General features: G+C 41.3%; 1 long non-coding RNA gene across 6 annotated transcripts in view; it reads right to left on the bottom strand.

The window, feature by feature from the left end:
* The window catches only part of LOC118549381 (uncharacterized), a 28,891-nt gene that overhangs the window by 5,391 nt on the left and 726 nt on the right, over positions 1-22,774 (bottom strand). For 3 of the 6 annotated variants that reach the window (XR_013443958.1, XR_013443959.1, XR_013443962.1), the window contains exons 2-3: positions 11,155-11,266; positions 270-360 (exon numbers count right to left, since the gene is read on the bottom strand). This is a non-coding gene — a long non-coding RNA (uncharacterized LOC118549381). Of the gene's footprint in view, positions 1-269; positions 361-4,067; positions 4,134-9,878; positions 9,971-10,676; positions 10,789-11,154; positions 11,267-22,774 lie in introns of all 6 variants that reach the window. The other 3 variants (XR_013443957.1, XR_013443960.1, XR_013443961.1) reach the window with 3 other exon arrangements.

The following is a 22,774-nucleotide window of genomic DNA, read 5'->3' as shown; positions in this document are numbered from 1 at the left end:
AAGTGTGACTCACAGGAGGCGTGTGATGAGAGGATAATGCAGGAGACAAACATTGTTTTCAACGTTCCTCCTCAAAAGACCTGTTATTCAGGATTATGAAAAGGAATTTTAACAGGTCAAAACAGGGAGGCAGAAATAAACAAAAGCCATAAACAGCAGCTGCACTTGGGATCCCGGTATGAGGCCTCGAGCCTTCTGTCATGTCTACTCACACCATTTTATCAGATGCCGCTTGGCACAAAGAGGCAAGTACATCAAAGCACTCTCACCTTTCATGTCGGCAGCATGTGCACTGTCATTCACCGAAGTGGAATACGGTTCTTCATTTTCAGGCAAGATTCCTGCAGGCATGGTAGTCTGCTGGGGACAAAAAAAAGATTAGTTTTTGAGAGTCTGCCTATGTGATGTTCATTTATGTACACATACATACACACACAATGGAACATTATTCAGCCATTAGAAAGAATGAAATCTTGTGTGGGAAATAAGAAACAAAGAGCAAAGGAAAAGAGAGACAAACCAAGAAACGGACTCTTAACTATAGAGAACATGCTGATGGTACCAGAGGGGAGGTGGGTGAGGGATGGGGAAACAGGTGACGGGGATGAAGGAGGGCACTTGTCATGATGAGCACCGGGTATCGTATACAAGTTGAATCACTGTATTGTCACCTGAAACTAACATAACACTGTGTGTTAACTATACTGGAATTAAAATTTAAAACTTAATAGGGCACCTGGGTGGCTCATTCAGTTAAGCATCTGCCTTCGGCTCAGGTCGTGATCCCAGGGTCCTGGGACCGAGCCCCGCATCGGGCTCCCTGCTCAGCCAGGAGTCTGCTTCTCCCTCTCCCTCTGCAGCCCCCTCCCACCACTCATCTCTCTCTCTCAAATGGATAAAGAAAATTTTATTTTATTTTTTTTAAAGATTTTATTTATTTGACAGAGAGAGACACAGTGAGAGAGGGAACACAAGCAGGGGGAGCAGGACATCTTATATATGTTTATGGTGTGTTCTGCCTAGCAGTACTACTGTTTCATGTAGTCCAACCTGTAAGATTTTTTCTGTAACTTTAACTTTTCTGCCACATTAAGAAAAGCTTCTCCAATGTAACATGTAAATCCCAATTTAATGATAGATAATAGACAGATAACCCTTTGTTGCAGGATGACAGTATTGCTAAAACATAATAGTTAATCTACAAAAGTAAAGATGGCCCATCTTGGGGCGCCTGGGTGGCCAGTCAGTGAGGTGTCTGCCTTCGGCTCAGGTCATGATCCCAGAGTCCTGGGATCGAGCTCCGCATCGGGCTCCCTGCTTGGCGGGAAGCCTGCTTCTCCCTCTCCCACTCCCCCTGCTTGTGTTCCCTCTCTCGCTGTGTCTATCAAATAAATATTTTTTTTAAAAAATGGCCCATCTTCAAAGAATATCATATGTATCCAAATGTGACAATAAAAGTCATCTTAAAAATAGTAAAAGCTCTCTTTCTTTGTAAATCATCTACTTTGTATGGCTTAAATACTATATTTTTGTCAAATAACATGAATACATGCTTTTTATGAAAAAGCAATTCTTCTAACCTAGGAAAAACAGTGGGAAAATGGAAAGTTTTCTTTAATGGTCTAATTACCTGAGAGTTAGTATATGCTTAGAGTTAAACTATGAATTTTCAAAGATCTGAGACATGTAATAAACATCAGTTTGAGAAACATTATTTCCAGACCCGTGAAAGTCTGCGAGTTAAAACAGAAAATCGAAAGCACCAGCGCAGGCTCTTCTCCCTTCTCCTTGCAGGTGCTCATCACCTGCTCTGATCTAAACAGTCCAGCAGCCCCAGTGCCGCTTCTTGGCAAAGTCAACAGCCCTCCTCTCGGCCCAAACGCCAGTCCCCACTCCTGTTCCGCTTCAGCTTCCAGCTTCCAGGGGACTCTGCAAGAGTGTTCTCTGTGTACTAACTCCGCATAAAAACATGGATGTGTAGTCCAACGGTATATAACTGACCAATTACAGACGGCTCAACTAGGCTAAGCTGTATTGCAAGGCAGAAGTTCTGCGTTTAAACTGTGACTCTGTTCACTGCCAGCTATACGAACCGGTTTTCGTATAGCTTCAATTTTCTCTTCTGTAAAATGAGGATTATATCTTTCTCAGCTTGTTGTGAGGATAAAGAACAGTTGTGTGTGTGTTTCTAGCACAATGTCTGGCATACAGGTATCCAATATATTACTGTTATTTTAATTTGCAAACCAGTATCATAGTATTTTATAAGACTGTAAATATTCCCTTCACTACCTAGAAAACAGTCCTGCCGGTAGTTAGTAATGGTTGACTTTCTCAAGAAGATTTATGAAACAGTAACTTCATTCACAACTGAATTCATTTCACGTGCCTGGTTGCAGAGTCAGGAGAAACAGGGTTTGAACAGTAATCCTGTCATTTCACTGTGCAATCATCTTATTTAATTTCATTTCCTGCTGCTAATGACAGATATTTTGCTCGCTCTATCCTACAATTTGCTTTCATCCCAAGATGTTCCTCAAAATGACTCAACATTTAGGATTAATCACAGGCTCACTAATTAGTACCCAATACTTAAAACTCAGAGCAGCTACAGACGATCACTCATACTGTTCAGAAGAGTCGTCAGGAAGTAAGAGCTTGACATAAAGAATGTTCTCCTTCATAAAAAAGCCATTTCACAGAGAGACAGGCTCTGTGGTGACCTGAGGCGTTCTGAGGTCACTGCTTTCCTTCTATCTTCCAGACAAGAAGCCCGCACGTGCACTTTTGGGGAGAATGGGTGGGGGCGGTGTTAGACGTGCTGGCAGGAGAGACGCGCAGCGGCACCCTTCCTGGGCGTGCAGAGCACTTGTGCTCCACGGGCATCAGGGTCAAGATGTCTGAGGTGGGACACCTGGGGAGGAGTCAACCCGCGCTCCAACTCCTCCTGCTGCAAGAGGCCCTCTGCCCACATTGAAGACATGGGCCAAGAGCATGACTTCTACACGGCAATCGTGGTAGAAGAATTTGAGGTTGAAAAATTGAAGTTTGTATGGGCAAAAATAGAGATCTCCAAGTATGTGAGTGAACTTATGAAAGCTACATACTTTTATGTTCACAAATAATATATTAATAATAACTAAAACACATAAGCTTACTCCACGCCAGGCTCTGTTCCAAGTCCCTTACTTGTCTTAACTCACAATCCTCACCACACCACCATTTGCTGAGTACTACTATTATTCTAATTTTAAAAAACAGTGTATTTTTAGAGCAATTTTAGGTTCATAGCAAAACTAAGTGGAAGGTACAGAGAATTCCTCTGTACCCTTTGTCCCACCCCAACATGCACGGCCTCCCTCACTATCAACACCCCCACCCGATAGCACATTTGTTATAGCTGATGAGCCCACATGGACACATCATCATCACCCTGAGCCCACAGTTTACCTTAGGGATCACCCTTGGTGCTGGATACTCTGTGGATTTGGATAAATGAATAAGGACATGTATCTGCCATTACAGGACCACACAAGAGAATTTTTGCTGCCCAGTCATCTCCTTCTCTGCCCCACCCCAACAACTCCTGATCTGTTCACTGTCTCCACAGATTTGCCTTTTCCAGAATGTCATATCATTGGAATCACAGTATGTCACCTTTTCAGATTAGCGTCTTTCACTTAGTGATAGGCATTTACGGTTTCTACACATCTTCATGGCCTGGCAGTCCATTTCTTCTTAGTGCTGGATAATATTCCTTTATCTTGATGAATCACAGTTTATTTATTCAGTCACCTGCTGAAAGACATTTAACTTGCTTCCAAGGCTTGGCAGTTATGAATGAAGCGGTTGTATGCATTCATGTGCAGGTATTTGTGTGCACATAGGTTTTTCCGCTCCTACAGGAACACCAACGAGCATGACTGCTGGACCATATGGGAAAAACGTGTTTAGTTTCATCTATTATTCCCATTTTACAGATTAGAAAATGAAGGCAAAGAGAAGTCAAATAATTTGCCTATAGTCACACAGCTATTAAATAGTGGAGCTGGGATTTGAACTCACACCTCTCACTCCAGAATTTGTGCTCTTCACCACCACACATACAGCCTCTCAACAGGAAAGACTTCACACTGGATAAAAAAAATTTCAATGTTACTGTATGCATTTTAACTCTGCTACACTGATAATTCCTTAGCTTGCAAGAAACTTTTCAGACCTCTCTATCCACAGCTAGATTTTCAATTTGCTTTGCTTTGTGCACACACTTTGCTAATCCTTTATCCAAATCTTAATTCACTGCTGTCCCAAAAACAAGTGTCAAGAACAAAGCTCCTTTACACATTTTGGCCTCCTCGCTCCTAACAGAAATGCAGCTGGTCTGACCGCATGGTCATAAAATCCACACACATGTTGCACAGAGTTGTTGGCACTTCCCAGCTCTGTGATCTGAAGCACATTTACTAACATCTCTGAGACTCACATCTGCCCCGCAGTCATTGCAAAGATGACCTGCAAGCCTATACACAGACTAATTCTGTGCCTGATCCATAATTCAGTCTGTCCTCAAGAGAGCAGCCAGAGTGCCCTTGTTAACTTCAGCAGGTCACGCTCCCCCTCTCTTCAAAACCCATCTAGCCTACCCTGTTTACAGTTTAAACCAACTCCCCTTCCCTGTTTCATTGTTCTCCTCAGGACTTTTGAAGAAAACACACCTACCATGGTACATAATTTACTGCTTCATCCCTTTTACTGTCTGCCTTCCCCTCCCAGAATGTCAGCTCCATGAAGGCACAGAGTTTTGTCTGCTTTGTCAACTGCTGTCTAGAACAGGGCCCGGCACATAGTAGGTCCTCAGGAAGGATTTATTGAATGAATACACAAATTACTGTTCAAAGGCAGCTGCCACCACCACCACCGTTTAATCTCACTGAACCTCAGCCTGTTCCTCTGCAAAGGGGAACCAGTAATCATGCCTTCCCCACGTCAAGGTTATTGCTGAGACCACAGAAGGGACACAACAGCACCACCATGCAAAGGCAAGGAGTGGCATCTTCCTTATCTTAGTTTTCCTGATCACATTTATATCTCCAACTTCTTGCGGGTCTTTAACCTGACAGATCTGTGTTCCTTCTAATCCTTGAGGGGTGGGTCTGTTTAATTTCAACCCTTAGCCCAAATTTTCTCTGCTTTAGGATGTCTTCCCTAACACCAATTACACATTTTCTTACATCCCCTTATCATGTGGGGCTGACTGAAGATTTACCTAGTGGCTCGGATGCTTTAAAACATGGCTTCCTGATACCACACTAGTATTTTGTCCTTAAGGAATTAAAGCACTCTTTATGATTCCACATGTAATAAAATAAACAAACAAAAAACCAAATTCTTTTTTTTTTTAATTTCTTTTTTTTTTTAAGATTTTATTTATTTATTTGAGAAACAGAGTGAGCAAGAGCACACAACCAGGGGCAGAGGGAGAGGAAGGAGAAGCAGACTCCCCAGTGAGCAGGGAGTCCAACGTAGGGCTTGACCCCAGGACCCTGGGATCATGACCTAAGTCGAAGGCAGATGCTTAACTGACTGAGCCACCCAGGTGCCCCACTTCACAAATTTCTTTTAAATGGAAACATCCTTACTTCTGAATCTGTATCTCAAAAAAAATGACAAAACTGGATAAAATTACTTTTCTCCTCAAATCACTCCTGGGGGCAGGCAGGCAACATTTTAAAAATGCTTTTTCTTTCTTGAGACCCCTCTAGCCTTTCTAGCAAGCTAAGTCCTCAGGGAAAGGACGAAGGGCTGCCTTGAATAGACTGATGTCTGACAGTCTGCTATGAACCTCACCCACTTCTGTGATCCCACACCTTAAATGCACCTCAGGGAAGGCCCCTGGGCTCTCAGGAGACTCATCACAGATCAGGGAAAAACAACACCACAGCAGGATCCTCTTTTTCATCATTTAAAGAAATACGCTATTTGGTTCAGATTCTTCAGAAAACACATTATAATAGCACAAATGGGTAAAATGTTAACAACAGGTGGAGCAGATTTTTGCAAGCAAGGTTTCCATCCTCCCTAGCCTTTTCCCACAGCCACACGAGGCTCCTTCCTACAGGTCTGAACCCACCTCACATTAATGCCACACCACAGATCCTTCAAACTCATCAAGACGTCAACAGTTACTGATTCAACACCCGTCAGAGGGGTTTTCTTAAAAACCCAGACTGCTGGGCCCCACCCACAGAATTTCCACTCAGTAGGTCTGGGTGGGGCTGAGAATCTGCATTTCCACCTGGTTTCCAGTGATGCTTTGAGAACTACTGCATTAGGTAAGCCATTTGCATTTACCTAACAGCAGGTATTCATAGAGGTTACCGTGAAGGTGTGTCTCCTGGGGTCTGTTTAGCTGTCAAATAATAAAACCTTCCTTTTACAATTCTTCAGTCAATCTTCACAAAATCCTGGAATGCATTAAGAAGCCCCACATCATCAACCAAACCTAGAAAAAGCTTCATATTCCTGGGTGAGACCTGGGTACTAATGTTCCTCCCAAAATCCTAGTTTGGACCAAGCGATCACCTGGAGTCAGGTCACTGCTTTGCAGGTGGTATACGCAGGAAGAAAGACTCCCCACAGCGGCCACCTTTTGGTCAAGCACCAGACACCACGCCATTTTGGATGGCATAATTTGGATTCTCTACCAACAGATGTTCATTAGCTATTCCTTTTAGTAAGTAGTGTGGATACCTATTTGTAAATATTGTGGATACATAATTATGTTCACATTTAAATACATTTCTATGACATATTATTTAAAATTTTTTTTTAAATTTCAGGTAGTTCATTAAAATGATTCTAAAATTTATATGGAGAGGGAAAAGACCTAGAATAGCCAACACAATATTTAAGGAGAACAAAGCTGGAGGACTGACACTACCCAACTTCAAGACTTACTATAAAGCTACAGTAATCAAGACAGTGTAGAATTGGCCAAAGCATAAAAGTATAGATTCATGGAACAGAGAGCCCAGAAATAAACCCACATAAATAAAGTCAAGTTATCTTTGACAAAGGAGCAAAGGTAACACAATGGAGCAAAGACAGTCTCTTCAGGGGCGCCTGGGTGGCTCAGATGGTTAGGCTTCTGCCTTCGGCTCAGGTCATGATCCCAGGGTCCTGGGATCGGGCCCCACATCGGGCTCCCTGCTCGGTGGGGAGTCTCCTTCTCCCCCTCCCTCTGCTTCTCCCCCTGCTCATGCTCTCGCGCTCTCTCTCTGTATCTCTGTGTCTCGAATGAATAATAAATAAATAAATAAATAAATAAATCCTTTAAAAAAAAAAAGGCAGTCTCTTCAACAAATGGTGTTGGAACAACTGGATGTCCACACGCAAAAAAAAAAAAAGAAAACTAGACACAGACCTTACACTCTTCACAAAAATTAACTTAAATGGATGGCAGACCTAACCATAAAATGCAAAACTGCAAATCTCCTAGAAGATAACCCAGGAGAAAACCTAGATGACCCTGGGTGTAGTGATGCCTATTTAGATATAACACCAAAGACACAACCTGTGAAGAAAGTAATAAGCTGGACTTGATTACAAAATTCTGCTCTGCAAAAGACAAAGTCAAGAGAATGAGAAGACAAGCCAGAGACTGGGAGAAAATATTTGCAAAAGACACATCTGATAATGACTTGTTATCCAAAATATACAAAAAACTCTTAAAAGTCAACAATAAGAGAACAAACAACCTGATTACAAAAATGGGCCAAAGACCTTAACAGACACCTCACCAAAGAAGATATACAGATGGAAAATAAGCATATGAAAAGATGGTTCACATACTATGTCATCAGAATGCAAATGAAAACATTGAGCTACCACTTTACATGTATTGGAACAGCAAAAACGTGGAGCAATGACAACGCCAAATGCTGATGAGGGTGTGGAGCAACAGGAATTCTCATACGTTGCTGGTGGGAATGCAGACTGGTACAGTCACTTTGGAAGGCAGTTTGGTGGGTTCTTATAAAACTAACCATACTATACAATCCAGCAATTGCACTCGTATTTTTCCAAAGGAGTTGAAAACTATGTCCATACAAAAACTTGCACATAGAGTTCACAGCAGCTTTATTCATAAAACTTGAAGCAACTAGGATTATCTTCAATGGGTGAATGGATAAACTGTGGTACATCCAAATAATAGAGTATTATTCAGCACTAAAAAAAAAACGAACTATCAAGCCATGAAAGGACATAGAGAAATCTTAAAAGCCTATCACTAAGTAAAATAAGCCAATCTGAAAAGGCTACATGATGTATGACTTAACTATAAGACATCCCGGAAGAGGCAAAACTACAGAGGCAATAAAAAGATCAATGGTTACTGGGGCTGGGGGAAGGAGGGAGGGATTAATAGGCAGAGCACAGATCTTCAGGGCAGTGAAAATGCTCTGTGTATTATAATGATGGATAAAGTCATTATATATTTGTCCAAATCTATAGAATGTCCAAATCCATAGAATGTCCAAATCCATAGAACACTAAGAGTGAACTCTAAGGTAAACAGTCTGGCTGATTATGAGGTGTCAATGTAGGTTCATCATTGGTAACAAAGGAACCATTCTGGTGACTGATGTTGATAACTGGGGATGCTATGCATGTGTGTGGGCAGGGGATATATGGGAAATCTCTGTCCCTTCCTCTCCAGTTTGCTGTAAACTTAAAACTTCTCGAAAAAAATAAAGGCCTTTAAAAAATGGACCCAGAAGCATAAAATAAAGAGAAACATAAATTGGATTCCATCAGAATTTAAACAACCAATGTGTCAAAGAAGAAAATACAATGAAAATATAAAATACTTTGAAATGAATGAAAACAAACATAAAAAATACCAAAACTTATGGGGTACAGCTCTAGCAGTGCTTAAAAGGGAAATTTATAGCTATGAGTGCATGTATTAAAAAAGGAGAAAAGGGGCGCCTGAGTGGCTCAGTTGGCTAAGCATCTGACTCTTGATTTTGACTCAGGTCATGATCGCAGGGTCCTGGGACCGAGCCCCGCGTCAGGCTCCCTGCTCGGCAGGGAGCCTGCTTCTCCCTCTGCCCCTCCCCCTCTGCAACTCTCTCTGTCTCAAATAAATAAGTAAAATCTTTAAAAAAAAGAAATAAAAAGGATTATAAGAAAATACTAAGAAAAAAGGTATGCCAAAAAATAATAAGATGAAATAAATTACGAGGAAGACAGAAACTACCAAGAATACCTTCATGAAGAAATAGAAAAATCTGAACAGATCTACAAGTAAAGAAACTAAATTATTTCAAAAACTTCACACAAAGAAAAGCCAAGCCCAGATGGTTTCACTGGTGAGTTCTAACAAACATCTGAAGAAGAATTAACACCAATCCTTTTCAAATTCTTTCAAAAAATAGAAGAGGAGAGAACATGTCATAATTTATTTTGTGAGTACAGTATTACACTGATACTAAAATGAGAAAGATATCACAGGAAAGGAAACATAATAGAAGATTACAAGGTTCAGGGCCTCATTATCTCCTGCACTAGTCCCTGTAATATCTCTAGTTTACCTGTGAGAACACTCAGTGGCTGAGGATGAAGGGTTGTCCAGGATCCCGAGCAATAAATACCACTGCTATCCCTCAGCACCCTGCTGTTCTAACCCCATATATACTGACACCCAACCCCACTGAAACCAAATTCTTCACTGTAACTGACCTATGCAGTGCATTTTCAGTATTCTAGTAGATAAGGATAGCCAAAATCTTTTTGCTTTCACTTGGGAAGAATTAAAATCCATCTGGACAGTCATGCCCCAGGATTTCTCAGAGTCCTTCTTACTTCTCACAAACCTTAAAAGAGGATTCAGACGACAGAAGCTTTTCTGCAGGCTCTTTGTTCCAATATGTGGATCATCTGCTCTTCTGCTCCTCTTCTCAGACCTCTTCACAGGAAGGTAATGTTCATCTGTTAAAACTTTTGCCCTTAAAGGGACATAAAATCTCCAAAGAGAAATTGCAGGTTGTTCAAACTCAGGTTCCATACTTAGGGCCCCTGATCTCGGAACCAGGACTAGATTTGGATCCAGGGAGACTTCAAGGCATCCCGAACATCCCTAAACCTAAAACTAAGCACCAATGACGAGGTTTTCTTGGACTAGCTGACTACTGTCGAAATTGGATCCCAAACTCTCTCTTACGGCTCAACCTCTATATGCTTTACTGAAAGTCAACAAACCTGACCCTATTATTTGGAAAGATCAGGATGACAGAGCTTTTGGGACTTTAAGGAAAAGCCTAATAAGGCCCCTGCCTTTGGACATCTCAACTATCAACTTCCCTTTCTCCTCTTTGTCTGTGAGAGGGAAGGGAATGCCCTCGGAGCGCTCACCCCACCGGGGACCATCATCAGCCAGTAGGGCATTACAGCCAACAACCAGACCCTGAATATGGCTCAGGTATATCCCCCTTGCCTCACAGCCATTCCTGCCCCTGCCCTCTTAGTTAAGGCCCCTGCAGAAACAGTCACGGGCTCCCCTCTAACCATCCTTGTATTTTGGCCAAAGGGAAAACCGCAGACATTTATACAGATGGCTGGTGCATCTTCCAGGAGCTCATGACTTTGGAATATTACGGAACAGCGAGGTTTACCTCCGACGAAGATAAAATGAAAATGGCTCCTGCGTTCAACATTCATTACATGTCACACTGCTGTGGCTGCTCAGGCCATGACCGAGTTTCCTGGGTATCCAGATGCGACTCCCTGGAGGCCAAAGGAAATCACCTCACTGACATTTCTGCCCCAAATGCTGCTCTCAAGGAGGCCAATAGCCAGACCTCTGTCAGGTGCAAAGGGATGTTCTCCCAAATGATATTTGGAAAAATTGACCAGAGACCCCAAAAATTGGCCCCTGAAAAGGAAAAACAGTATTGGAAATCTAATAATTGTTGGTTTGATAAAAAGAGAGAACTCTGGTTTGGACCAAATAACAATCTGCCCACCGAAGTTCCAGAATTCCCAGTACTTACCACTGTACTTGCGTTAAACCATTGGTCTCCTGACAGAGTGACAGCATTCACGAACCAATATTGGTGGGGGAAAGGTAACAGGGCCACAGAAAGTGCTTACCTTGCTTGTCCCACCTGTTCAAAGCATAGTCCGGGAAAAACTGCACGGCTCCCAGACTCTGGACTGCCCGCACGGCCACTCCAGTTTGGCAAATGGATCTCCTGCAGCTTCCCTATCTCGGGGATAGAAACACATTTTAGTCGTGGTCTGTATGTTTGTCATTGGACCGAAGCTTTCCCTTGTAGACAGGCCACTGCTTCTTCTGTGGCTAAAATTCTGTGAGAAAGAGAATCCCTACCTGGGGACCCCTCTCCAACTTCACAGCAATCGGGGAACCCGTTTCACCAGTCAGGTGCTTCGACAAATCTGCACTGTTGGGCGGGTGTTAACACTTGCACGGTGCACACCATCCTCAGTCCTCAGAGTTAGTCACGCTCACTGACTGTGAGATCAGGTCCTGAGACGAATTCACAAACCTGATATCAGGTCCTGAGATCACAAGTTGGGCATTCCACCAACTGAGCCATCCAGGCGCCCCAAGTTTTGCATTTTTTGCCTGTCGAACTTTTGCAAAAATGATGTGCCCAATGATTCTAGCTCATGCTTCAAGATGATTTCCCACACTTACAACCTTGAGAAGACAGAGACTTTAGATGGAAAGTACCTGAGAGTTTCTCCCTCCTCACCTTCCTTGTTACTCAACTGTGGCCTTAAGTGCTTTCCAACTGCTAGGCACCTTCCCTCTGACCTGGGACAGGACAACCCGGAGAAGTCCTTCCTTGGCACCGAGGGACAAAACCACTAAATACAGAAAACCTGACTCGGGACCAGCGACGCCTTTGGGGAAAGATCTTGATTGATTAAAAGGGGGAAATAAGGGGCACCTGGGTGGCTCAGTTGGTTAAGTGTCTGCCTTTGGCTCAAGTTGAATCCAGCAAGTTGACTATATAAAAAGGGCAATACATCATGATCACATGGGGTTCATTCTAACAATGCAAGACTGATTCAACATCTGTAAATCAATCAGTGTAATTTATCATATTAATGGACTAAATGAGAAAAAGATTGGGGTGCCTGGGTGGCTCAATCAGTTAAGTGTCTGTCTTCAGCTCAGGTCATGATCCTGGGGACCTGGGATAGAGCCCTGCGTTGGGCTCCCTGCTTAGTGGGGAGCCTGCCCCCCCCCACTGCTCCCCCTGCTTGTGCTCTCTCTCGCTCTCTCTCCTGCTCTCTGTCAAATAAATAAACAAAATCTTTAAAAATAATAATAATAAAAAATTTAAAAATAGGATTATATTAATATATGCAGCAGAAAGTTCAACATCCATTCATGAAAAAAAAACTCTCAAAAAACTTAGAAGGGAACTTCCTTAACCTATTAAGACTATTTTCAAAAATCACAGCTAACATCATACTAAATAGTGAGGTGTTAAGTTTTCTCCCTAAGATCAGGCATGAGGCAAGGATGTCCTCTCTCAACACTTCTAATTCAACTTATACTAGAAGTCCTAGCTAGTATAATCAGACAAGGACAATAAATAAAAGGTACACAATTGGATAAAAAGAAATAAAACTGTCTTTATTCACAAACAACTGTCTATGCAGAAAACCCCAAAGATCTATCAAATAATTCCTGTACATAATAAGTGAATATAGCAAAGTTGAAAGGTACATGATCAAGATATAAAAGTCAACTGTTTTCTTTTATACCAGCAATGAATACTTGGAATATGAATTTTAAAAAACAACACATTTATAATAGCATCCCCCAAAATGAAGTTCTTAGGTATAGAGGTAACAAAATATGTACAGGATCGGTGTTCTTGAATTGGAAGACTCCACATAGTAAAGATGTCAATTCTCCCTTAGCTTACTGCAATCCCTATTGAAATCTCAGCCAGCTTTTTGGAAACATACTTAAGCTTATTCTAACATTTATATGAACAAGTAAAGGTATTAGAACAGCCAATTCAATTCTAGAATAGGAGATCTAAGTTGGAGGATTCATACTACCTGATTTCAAGACTTACTATAAAGCTACAGTAATGACCAGAGAGGGGCAAAAGGACATCCATCAATGGTACATAACAGAGCTTGGAAACAGACCCACAAAAACACAGTCAATTTTTGACAAAGGTACAAAGACAACTCAGTAGAGAAAGAACAGCCTTTCAAGTGATGCCAGACATTGGAAGTACATATGCAAGAAACTGAACCTCACACAAATAGTAACTCAAAATGGGTCACTGACCTACATGTAAAATGCAGACACTATGAAATTTCTAGAAGAAAACACCAGGGGAAATCTGCATGGTCTTGGGTTTGGTGATGAGTTTTAAGTACAAAGCAAAAGCAAATTTATGAAAGAAGAAACTTAAGTTGGATTTAATTAAAATGAAAACCTCGAACTCTGTGAAAGCCACTGTGAAGAGGATGAGCAGACAGACTGGGAGAAAATATCTGCAAACCCCACGTCTGAAAAAGGACATGCACCGAGCACATGCCAAGAACTTTTAAGGCTGAATAATAAGAAGACAACTCAATTTTTTTAAATTGGCGAAATGAGAGAGAGGGGGTGAGGGGAGAGGGCGGGAGTGGGAGGGAGAGCATGGTGGCAGGAAGACAGGTTCCAGGACAGAAAATGATTTAATGTTCGCAGGAGGACTGACTACTGCTCTTTCCTGCTCATACATTGATCGGGTAATTAGAGATATTATAGATATCTACATATCGTATTTTTATTTAAGAAAAAAAAATGAAAAGGCCAACAGTGTGTATAAATTGTGGTTGCTGTAGTATTTTTCTTGTAGAAAAGAAATTGGTATTAATTTGAATACTTTTGAGTAAGAAATGGTTGAGCCACTTCTAGCACATGTATCTCATGGAATCAAACCAGTTATGTTTCCACCAAGTTAGGTTTACATGTACTGAGCTGGAAAATGGACTATAACACAGTGATAAGTTAAAAAATAAAAGCAAGTTGCAGAGTGATAATTTTAGTCTAGTTACATTTATCTGTAAGAATTTTCAGAATGATAGAAAAACGCATTTATGCATTAGAAGCATAGAAGGAAAATGGCAGCACATGGGTCGATCTGTAACATCAGTTTTAAAAGATTTACGTTTGGAGCAAAAAAGGGAGTGTCTGTCTTATTTTATTCCCTTTATACACTTCCATATTGTTTGAGCTTTACTTTGAAATTAAAAATAAAACCTTGTTACTATATTTTTTAGTTTCTACTGAAACAAAAAAAAATGGGCAAAAGATCTGAACAGATACCTCACTACAGATCTACCGATGAAAATAAGCACATGAAACGATGCTCAGTATAGGGACGCTAGTTAAAACCACAATGATATACCATTATACATCTATTAGAATAGCAAAAAAACAAAAACACAAGAAAACCTAGCAATATCAAGTGCTCATGCGGGTGGAGAGCAACAGGAACCCTCTTTCCCTGCTGGTGGGAATCAGTGGAGCACGGTACGGCGTTCAGAAGGCAGCTACAGTGAGGGATACGTGATGTTATCCATTTGTCAAAACCCCTAGAACTATTTTATAGTACAGAGAATAAACCTTAATGCAGTATTTTAAAATGCAAATTAAAAAATCAACTGGGGAGTGGAGAGAAGGGGGATGCAGACTATGACAAAAGAATTTAATTGTATTATGGGACACTTGGGTGGCTCAGTGACGTGTCCAACTCTTGATTTCCGCTCAGGTCAATCTCAGGGTCATGGGATCGAGCCCGAGTCAGGCTCCATATGCAGCATGGAGCCTGCTGCAGACTGTCTCTCTCTGCCCTTCCCCTGCTCATGTGTGCATATGCTCTCTCTCTCAAATAAATGAATAAATCTTTAGAAAAAGAACTTAATTGTATTACAAATGTATGACCTAAACTCATGGGGAGGATGGGAGAAAGTGACCTGAGTAAGTTTGAGTGGAAAATGAAAGACGAAACAAAAGGAACTGTACGCTCCCACTCTAACTGGAAATTCTGTTTCTCATGGAGGTGCTAGTTAATGATTTTGATAGTGCTGTACACATATACTGGGACTGAAAAAATAAGTAAAAACATAGTGAATGGCAGAAGCCAAGTTTCTCATTGCTGGGAGTGGAAGGTTACAGATAAGTAAAGGGGAAAAGGCTAGAATGAACCATGGGGTTCTGAATTAGAGTCTGAGACATCAGTGGGAACTCCTGTTTAGCTTAATATAGAAACTGATGAGTAAAAGTAAAAATAATAGAGATGTATGCATACACAGGTAAATAAATACACACACATTTATTTCCTCGCTCTGCTCACTGACAGGACCTAACAGCAATGAGCACATCAGAGCAAATCCTGGGTTTTCATACCACTCTCCAATAAAAGGATCCAGAGACCCTTATTGAAATGGCTGATTTTAGGGCTGGAACAGGGAATATAACCAGATGAGTCTGGAGCATCCTGTAGCACCAGAAAGCAGGGAAGTGCTCAAAACACAAACTGCTGGGAATATGTCAAGGAGATACAGAAACCAAATGAAAGAGCTCCCAATGGCAAAAGCTGGAACAATTTGAGCAACAAAATAGAGTGCAGTTTTCAGCTATTATCTAGTAACAGAAACCTTTGATATGCTCCACAATATAAAATTGTGTCATTGTGCAGGTATATTTTTTTCAAAGTAGGAGGGCAGAGTATACCAGGAACATAAAAGGGACAAACTGGAGTATGTTTTAGAGGGAAGAGGCCAGGATGCTTCGGGATTCGCATGAACAACAATCTGATGCAATATAATAAATTTGAGCCCCTACTAGGTACCAACAACTATAGGGACATGGGGGAATATGAGAATAAATAAAACAGTTCCTGAACTGCATGGCCTGAGGGGCAGCTTAGGATGAAGGCCAGACGCTGTAACAGGCTGACTTGGGCTCAGCGTCTGGCACAAAGTGAGTGATTAGTGTATGTTAAGATCTCTTCCCCAAATGCCCAGTGTAACAGGACTCACTCTGTTGACACCAATAAATTTCACCACTTATGTGACAAAAGGATATTACTTCCATTCTATATTGTTATAATCAACTAGAGAAGTTAGTTTTTTTAAAGTATATAGAATTTAAAAGTCTAAAATTTAACATTAAGAAAAAGAGTTCAGGCGCCTGGGTGGCTCAGTTGGTTAAGCAACTGCCTTCGGCTCAGGTCATGATCCTGGAGTCCCGGGATCGAGTCCCACATCGGGCTCCCTGCTTAGCAGGGAGTCTGCTTCTCCCTCTGACCCTCACCCCTCTCATTCTCTCTCTCTCTCTCTGTCATTCTCTCTCTCTCAAAAATAAATAAAAATTAAAAAAAAGAAAGAAAAAGAGTTCAGTTTAATTTCTGTCTACATGAACATGGGGAATTTTATAGTTTGACTCAAGGAGTCTACCACTGATCCAAGTGACAGGCAATTAGAAAACAAGACTCTGGACAGCACTAAAAAGCATAATTATTCCACGATCACTTGCTAGACCTTTATACCATTAAGGGCATTCACACTTTAAAAATCCACACATAATTAGCATTCTGTTTCCCTGTTTTGAAATATCAAATTGTTGCATCAGATGGAAGAGAAGAAAATTACCTAAATGAGAATGCTTTTCCAATGTGCACCAGGAAACCCAGCTAATCACTGAGAGAAGAAAAAAACCTCCCCTGTGCTCCTGCTTCTCATCTCTGCTTTCAATGAGCTTTTGCTCAAAGGAAAGAAAACAGTTGATTCTGTACAGCTTTACACTGACAAAATTAGTACACGTTGGCTAAGTTGGATGCATGCTAGGACCTTTGCAAAACAGCCTTATGGAGGGAATGTGGAGATCAGTCAGCTGGGGGCAGGGGAAACAAGCTCGGCTACAGGGGAGAGAAGGAGAGAACAGTGTGATGACAATGTTCACAGACACGGTGAAGGCGAGTTTGTTCGGGTAGCTGCTGACATAAAGCAAGAAGCCCGAGAAGTGTTCAAGGAACGACAGCCATGATGACAGTGAGCCCTACAAAGGACCCAGGTCAGGCGGGTGGCGGCTAGCAGGAGCACCACCTGCAGAAGCTGGCGTTGGGGAAGACAGGGGCCAGTGGGAGCGGCAGTACATCATTTCTGGAACATATTAAAATGTTAAAAATTGACTTGAAATGGTAAAACATTTCTATTAAAGAAAGTCAAACACAAAAGTTGTACACATAGTATGTATGAATAATCAGGCAGAGAAAAAGGACCTGAAAGAGACTAAATGCTGGCAGGAGAGTACGGCTGACTTCTTTTCCCTTATATATTCCTGTATTTTCCATTAGTACTTATTTATTTTGCTATTGCTCAGTTATTACTCAAATGACTAACACAAACTTAAAAAGTTAGTTCACTCATACCTTTCCCTAAAGATACATGAGGAGCCCGATGTCTGAAGATATCCAAAGTCAAAATCTGCTGTGGTTTACAAACTGAGTGGATCAAAGGTTTTGACCTTAATAAGTCCATTCATTAACGGAACAGGTCCAGAATAGACAATATACAACAGATACATGCTCACTGCAAATAAAGAGGGTAAAGCACGCACAGAAGAGCTGTCCTTTTATACCACCATTATGAATAAACCCATTGTAGATTAACAACGGCAGAGCAAACTAATAGAATATTAACAGTGGTAGAACTGTTAAGTTTTCTTTTCTTTCTGGCTTATCAGTACTCTCTGAATGTTTGTATTTAGTAATGTTTTACTTTTATAGGAATGACATTTCTATTTTCAAAACATGCTACAGTTGTACTGGTTACTATTATGTACTTTTTTAGGTATTTACTTTCATGCTACATGTTAAAATACATTCCTAGCGTTGTTCTTAATATTTATTATAAATTTAATCTGTGGCCTGAGTCATTTATATATAATTTCTCATTGGGGATGAAGACAAAAATATTGTATATTTCAAAACAGCCATAATTTAATAATCAAATATATTTGCACATCAGTGATAGACACAACAAAACTGCTAGAAAGTCTGAGCTAATATGCAAAAGGCTAAGTGGAATTTAAAAACTGGGCCGTTTTCTTTGGGACACAAAAATTTTAAACTTGAATATTTATTACTCAACTCTAAACATATTTTTAGTCAGCTACCTCCCCTTTCCCTGCAATTCTGAGAAAAAATTCCAGCATGTGATTTTACTTTCCCGTATTGACCCCAAATCCTCCCGAGTCTACCCTTCATGCTCTGCCTCCAGCAAATAAAGTAAAAGATAAAAATTCTGAAGGACTGGCTGACAAGGTCTGAAGAGAACCTACGGGTGTTCCTGATGGGTGACTACTTGGGTAACCTTCCTTCAGAGGCTCCCAGACAGAGCCCCTGCGGTGCAGATGGTGTGGGTGGGGGGAGACATGCATTAAGGCTAGGGGCTAGAGTTAGGGAAGGAAAGGAACAAAGAACTGTAGTTTGTTCCTGGATTGGTGATTTGGGGTTCTAAATTTATCCTTTAAAGCAATTTAATAAATGGATTCTCTGGTCCCTATTCTAGCAATAAAACACCTGCTTAAAAAGAATCGGAATCATGTGAGCAAAAAGCATATTTATTTACCATATAATACTAGAAAAAAATACAATCTATAAAATAGAATGCAGAGTATGATCTGATTTTTATAAAAGAAATATATAAGTAAAATATGTACATAGACAAAAGATTAAAAGAATATATATCAAAATATTATAGATGTATTTTATTTTCTGATTATCAATACTTTCTAAATTTGACACTAAGTACATATTACCTTTAAAGGAAAATACGTTATTTAAAAAAAAAATTTATATATTATATGGAAACTTCTTGTAAAACAGTATTGGGAATAGAATAAAATAAAAACATGTCACAACACTAAACTACTGAGCAATTTAATTCCTCAAACAGAAGATTTTTTAAAATTTTAATTTGACTATAGTAAAATGGAGAAAATGTAAACTCTCTAGACACTTTTCTGCCTAGAGTTGATTTAGCCTTTATAAACTATAAAGGTAATGCATCAGGATTGACTTTGCAAAGGCATGATTCTGAATGAGAACATGTTTCCATGAGGAGCTAAGATCACGTGGCCCTTCTTAAACATACAAGAATTTACCCCTGAATCTATTACTATTAGACCCATTTAAAGCATTACAATGCCTGGCACATAGTACACAGGTGCTCAAAAGTTTTTGATGAAATAAAGTCCTAAGTTCATATATAGGGCAAAACAACTTTTCTTTTGAAGGGTTGAACGCACAAATTACTAGATCAATGGTGCAGGAGAAGAGATGGTACTGCTTGGACTGCAGCAAATAGAAATGGCTACAAGACCAAGAAGGGGTGCTTTCGTTTCAAGGAACTACAAGTGAGCTTTCTCCCAGCTGATCTCCACCTGCAGTGGCCAGCTCCTACGCTACAATCAGGACAGCATCCAGACAGGAAGGTCTGACCAGAGACAGACTGTGTTCACGCCCACACAGAGGGAACAAGCAGCAGAAGTGCTCCTTCACAGCAGCTAGAATAAGGCTAGGGCAACGGCCCTGTGGTGGAACCTGACACTCAAAAGGTTATGGACTAAAATCATAAGGTTTCCTACCCAAGGGGACAACTGTTAGGTTTTAAACCATGACAAAAAAGTCATGTCCAAATACTTAACTAGATAGCCCAGAAAATGTGACTAATAACAAACTGAGAAAATAATAAGCGGAAACCCTGCTAATATTTTTGTTATTTTCTTCATGCAAGTGTAAGTAGTTAGGGAGTTTCAAATTTTCATCATTGCAACGAGTCACTTGCAAAATTCATTTTCCTTAAAAATCCAATTTGTTCAACTTGCTGTGATCAGAGTGATCACTGATCAATCAGAAACATAAAAATAGGTAACTTATGCATTATGTCTAAGGTTCCCTGGTTAGTTGTTCCCTCAGACACCTGTTTAATGGTCAGCCCACATTCATGGTTAAAAAAAAAAAAATTCTCATGGGCTTAAGGATCAATAATTTTGGGGGACCATGGAGGGCTGCTGGGTGGCTCAGTCGGTTAAGCGTCTGACTCTTGGTTTGGGCTCAGGTCGTGATCTCAGGTTTGTGAGAAAGAACCCCCCCCCCCACACGCACAACCCCCACCTGGGACCGGTGGGGGGGGGTCCTCCATGCTCAGCAGGGATTCTGCTTCTCTCCCTTTTCCTCTGCCCCTCCCCCTGCTCACATGCTCTCTAAAATAAATAAATCTTAAAAAAATAATAATTTTAGGGCGCCTGGGTGGCTCAGTTGGTTAAGCGATTGCCTTCGGCTCAGGTAATGATCCTGGAGTCCCAGGATCGAGTCCCACATCCGGCTCCCTGCTCAGCGGGGAGTCTGCTTCTCCCTCTGACCCTCCCCCCTCTCATGTGCTCTCTCTCTCTCTCTCTCTCAAATAAAGAAATAAAATCTTTAAAAAATAATAATAATTTTAGAGACCACAGAGATAGATTTTGGGGGCCACAATTTTCTACCAAACTAGTTGTCCATTCTAATTGCCATTAAAGGAAATGATTTCCAAGAAAGAATAACATTATAACTTCTTAGAAATCAAGCCAAAGAACTATCAAAGCATTGACATTTTGGAACAAGCATAAGTTACATCTCTTAGATCAACTGTAAAAATACTTCAGACCTACGAAATCTTCAACTGTGCTCATTTATTTTCCTGAAGTTTCCTATTTTCTGACACACAAAGTACTTTTATATTTTTTAATTGTAATTTAATTCTATTTAAGAGATTTTGTTTTTATTTATTCATTTGAGAGAGAGAGCACAAGCAAGGGGAGAGGCAGAGGGAAAGGGAGAAGCAGACTCCCCTCTGAGCCGCCCAATGTGGGGCTTGATCCCAGGACCCTGAGATCATGACCTGAGCCGAAGGTAGACGCTTAGCCATCTGAGCCACCCACGCATCCCACACAAGGTACTTTTAATAAGCTTAACTGAGACCCAAGAGTTTAAGAGAATTATCCAACCACTATTTTGTTACAAATTAAACTCAGTGAGGAACACATTTCCTCATCACGTTAACATTCGGAGACTGTATAGTTTTATTGTTGAAGCATTTATCACAATCTGTAATGACCTTGTTTTATCTGCTTATTGTTTTTTTTCCTATATAATTTCTGTAAGATCAGGGAACCTGTCCTCCTTCCTCACTGGTATATCTCCTCCACCTAACATAAGGCCCAATACTAAAAAGCATTCATATATATTTACTGACTTAACAAATGGGTGATTTTGGTCACAGAAAGGAAAGCATGATTAGGAGTTAAATAGTCCATGCCCTCAGATTTCTCAAAAAAATGTAAAAGGTGGCTTATTATTATTTTTATGGATTTTTTAATGCCTCACACAGAGTAGATTCTCAAAAATAAATTGCATCTTTTTTGGAAATGGAAATAACGTTGAATATTACAGCAGGACTGGAACTCACAAATCTGCTCTAAAAATGTGAAGGAGAAAGAGGACAGTAGAAAAACAGTTGTGCTTAGTACTCTCCAAGGGTTTTCTACCCACTGTCTCAGATAAACCCTGGAGGCACTCCCCATCTTCAAGATGAGCAAAGTGAGAATCCGCCAGGAAGTCCATGGCCCAAGGTCAAGAAAGGGTCGGGATTGAGATGAGAATACCAGTTCTTCCTTAAACCAAAACCCACATTATTTCCTCTACTCCATGCTGCCTCCACAGGAACCAGAAAAAAAGTATATCTTTTTTTTCAGTAACAACACATTAAGTGCATTAAATGACACAGTTAATATTTTTGCAAAGAATGTTTTGATTATTCAACTTACGAACTTTTTAGAAAAGGTGAGTAAACTAAATAATTATATGTATCATTTGGGAGGGCTGAAGTGATGTGAGAAAGCACAGATAAAGTCACTAGAAAAGAAGCATCCCAATGTGTACATTTTCACACCTACTGTACTGCTTATTTTAAAGCCAAAGAAAATCTTCGGATTCTGAGGCATTTTTAATTTGCAAAAAGGATGAGATGTGCCTTTAAGAGAACAGTAATATAGGGTTTGTCCTCAGGATAATTTCCAGTTTTCAGCAGGAAGGCTGTTCGTTAAGGTAGAGCGACGCGGCGGGGTGTGCAGGTAACTGTGCCAGACTGGCGGCCTCGGGGTGAACTGTGGTTCCTAGACCCTCTTCCACCGCGTGCGTAAGTCTAATATTAACTTGAGAAGAACTGCCTTGAACCTGGACTTTTTATGAGGGACAGAGGAGCAAGGAAGGAAGCGCTACCCAGACAGAAGGGAGGGGAGGAGGACAGCAACCCTGTGAGCGCTTTCCCAGACCAAGCGCGCCCACTCGGGAGCCCCGCAGGGCCAGCAGCAGTGTCCCTGCCAGGCCAGGGGAGAGGGTGCAGCCCCTGAGCACGGGCCCGGGACCCCGGCCGGGGGACCTGCAGCTGGGGGCCCCCGCACTTGAGGACACCCACACCTGAGGGCCCCCGCACCTGGGGGCCCCTGCACCTGAGGATCCCCGCACCTGGGGACACCCGCACCTGGGGACACCCGCACCTGAGGGTCCCCGCACCTGGGGACACTCGCACCTGGGGGCCCCCGCACCTGAGGATCCCCGCACCTGGGGACACCCGCACCTGGGGGCCCCTGCACCTGAGGATCCCCGCACCTGGGGACACC

This window comes from Halichoerus grypus, chromosome 14, assembly GCF_964656455.1.
Source record: "Halichoerus grypus chromosome 14, mHalGry1.hap1.1, whole genome shotgun sequence".
NCBI lineage: Eukaryota > Metazoa > Chordata > Mammalia > Carnivora > Phocidae > Halichoerus > Halichoerus grypus.
Note: the sequence above shows the minus strand (reverse complement) of the source record. Positions and strands in the feature narration are given on the sequence as shown.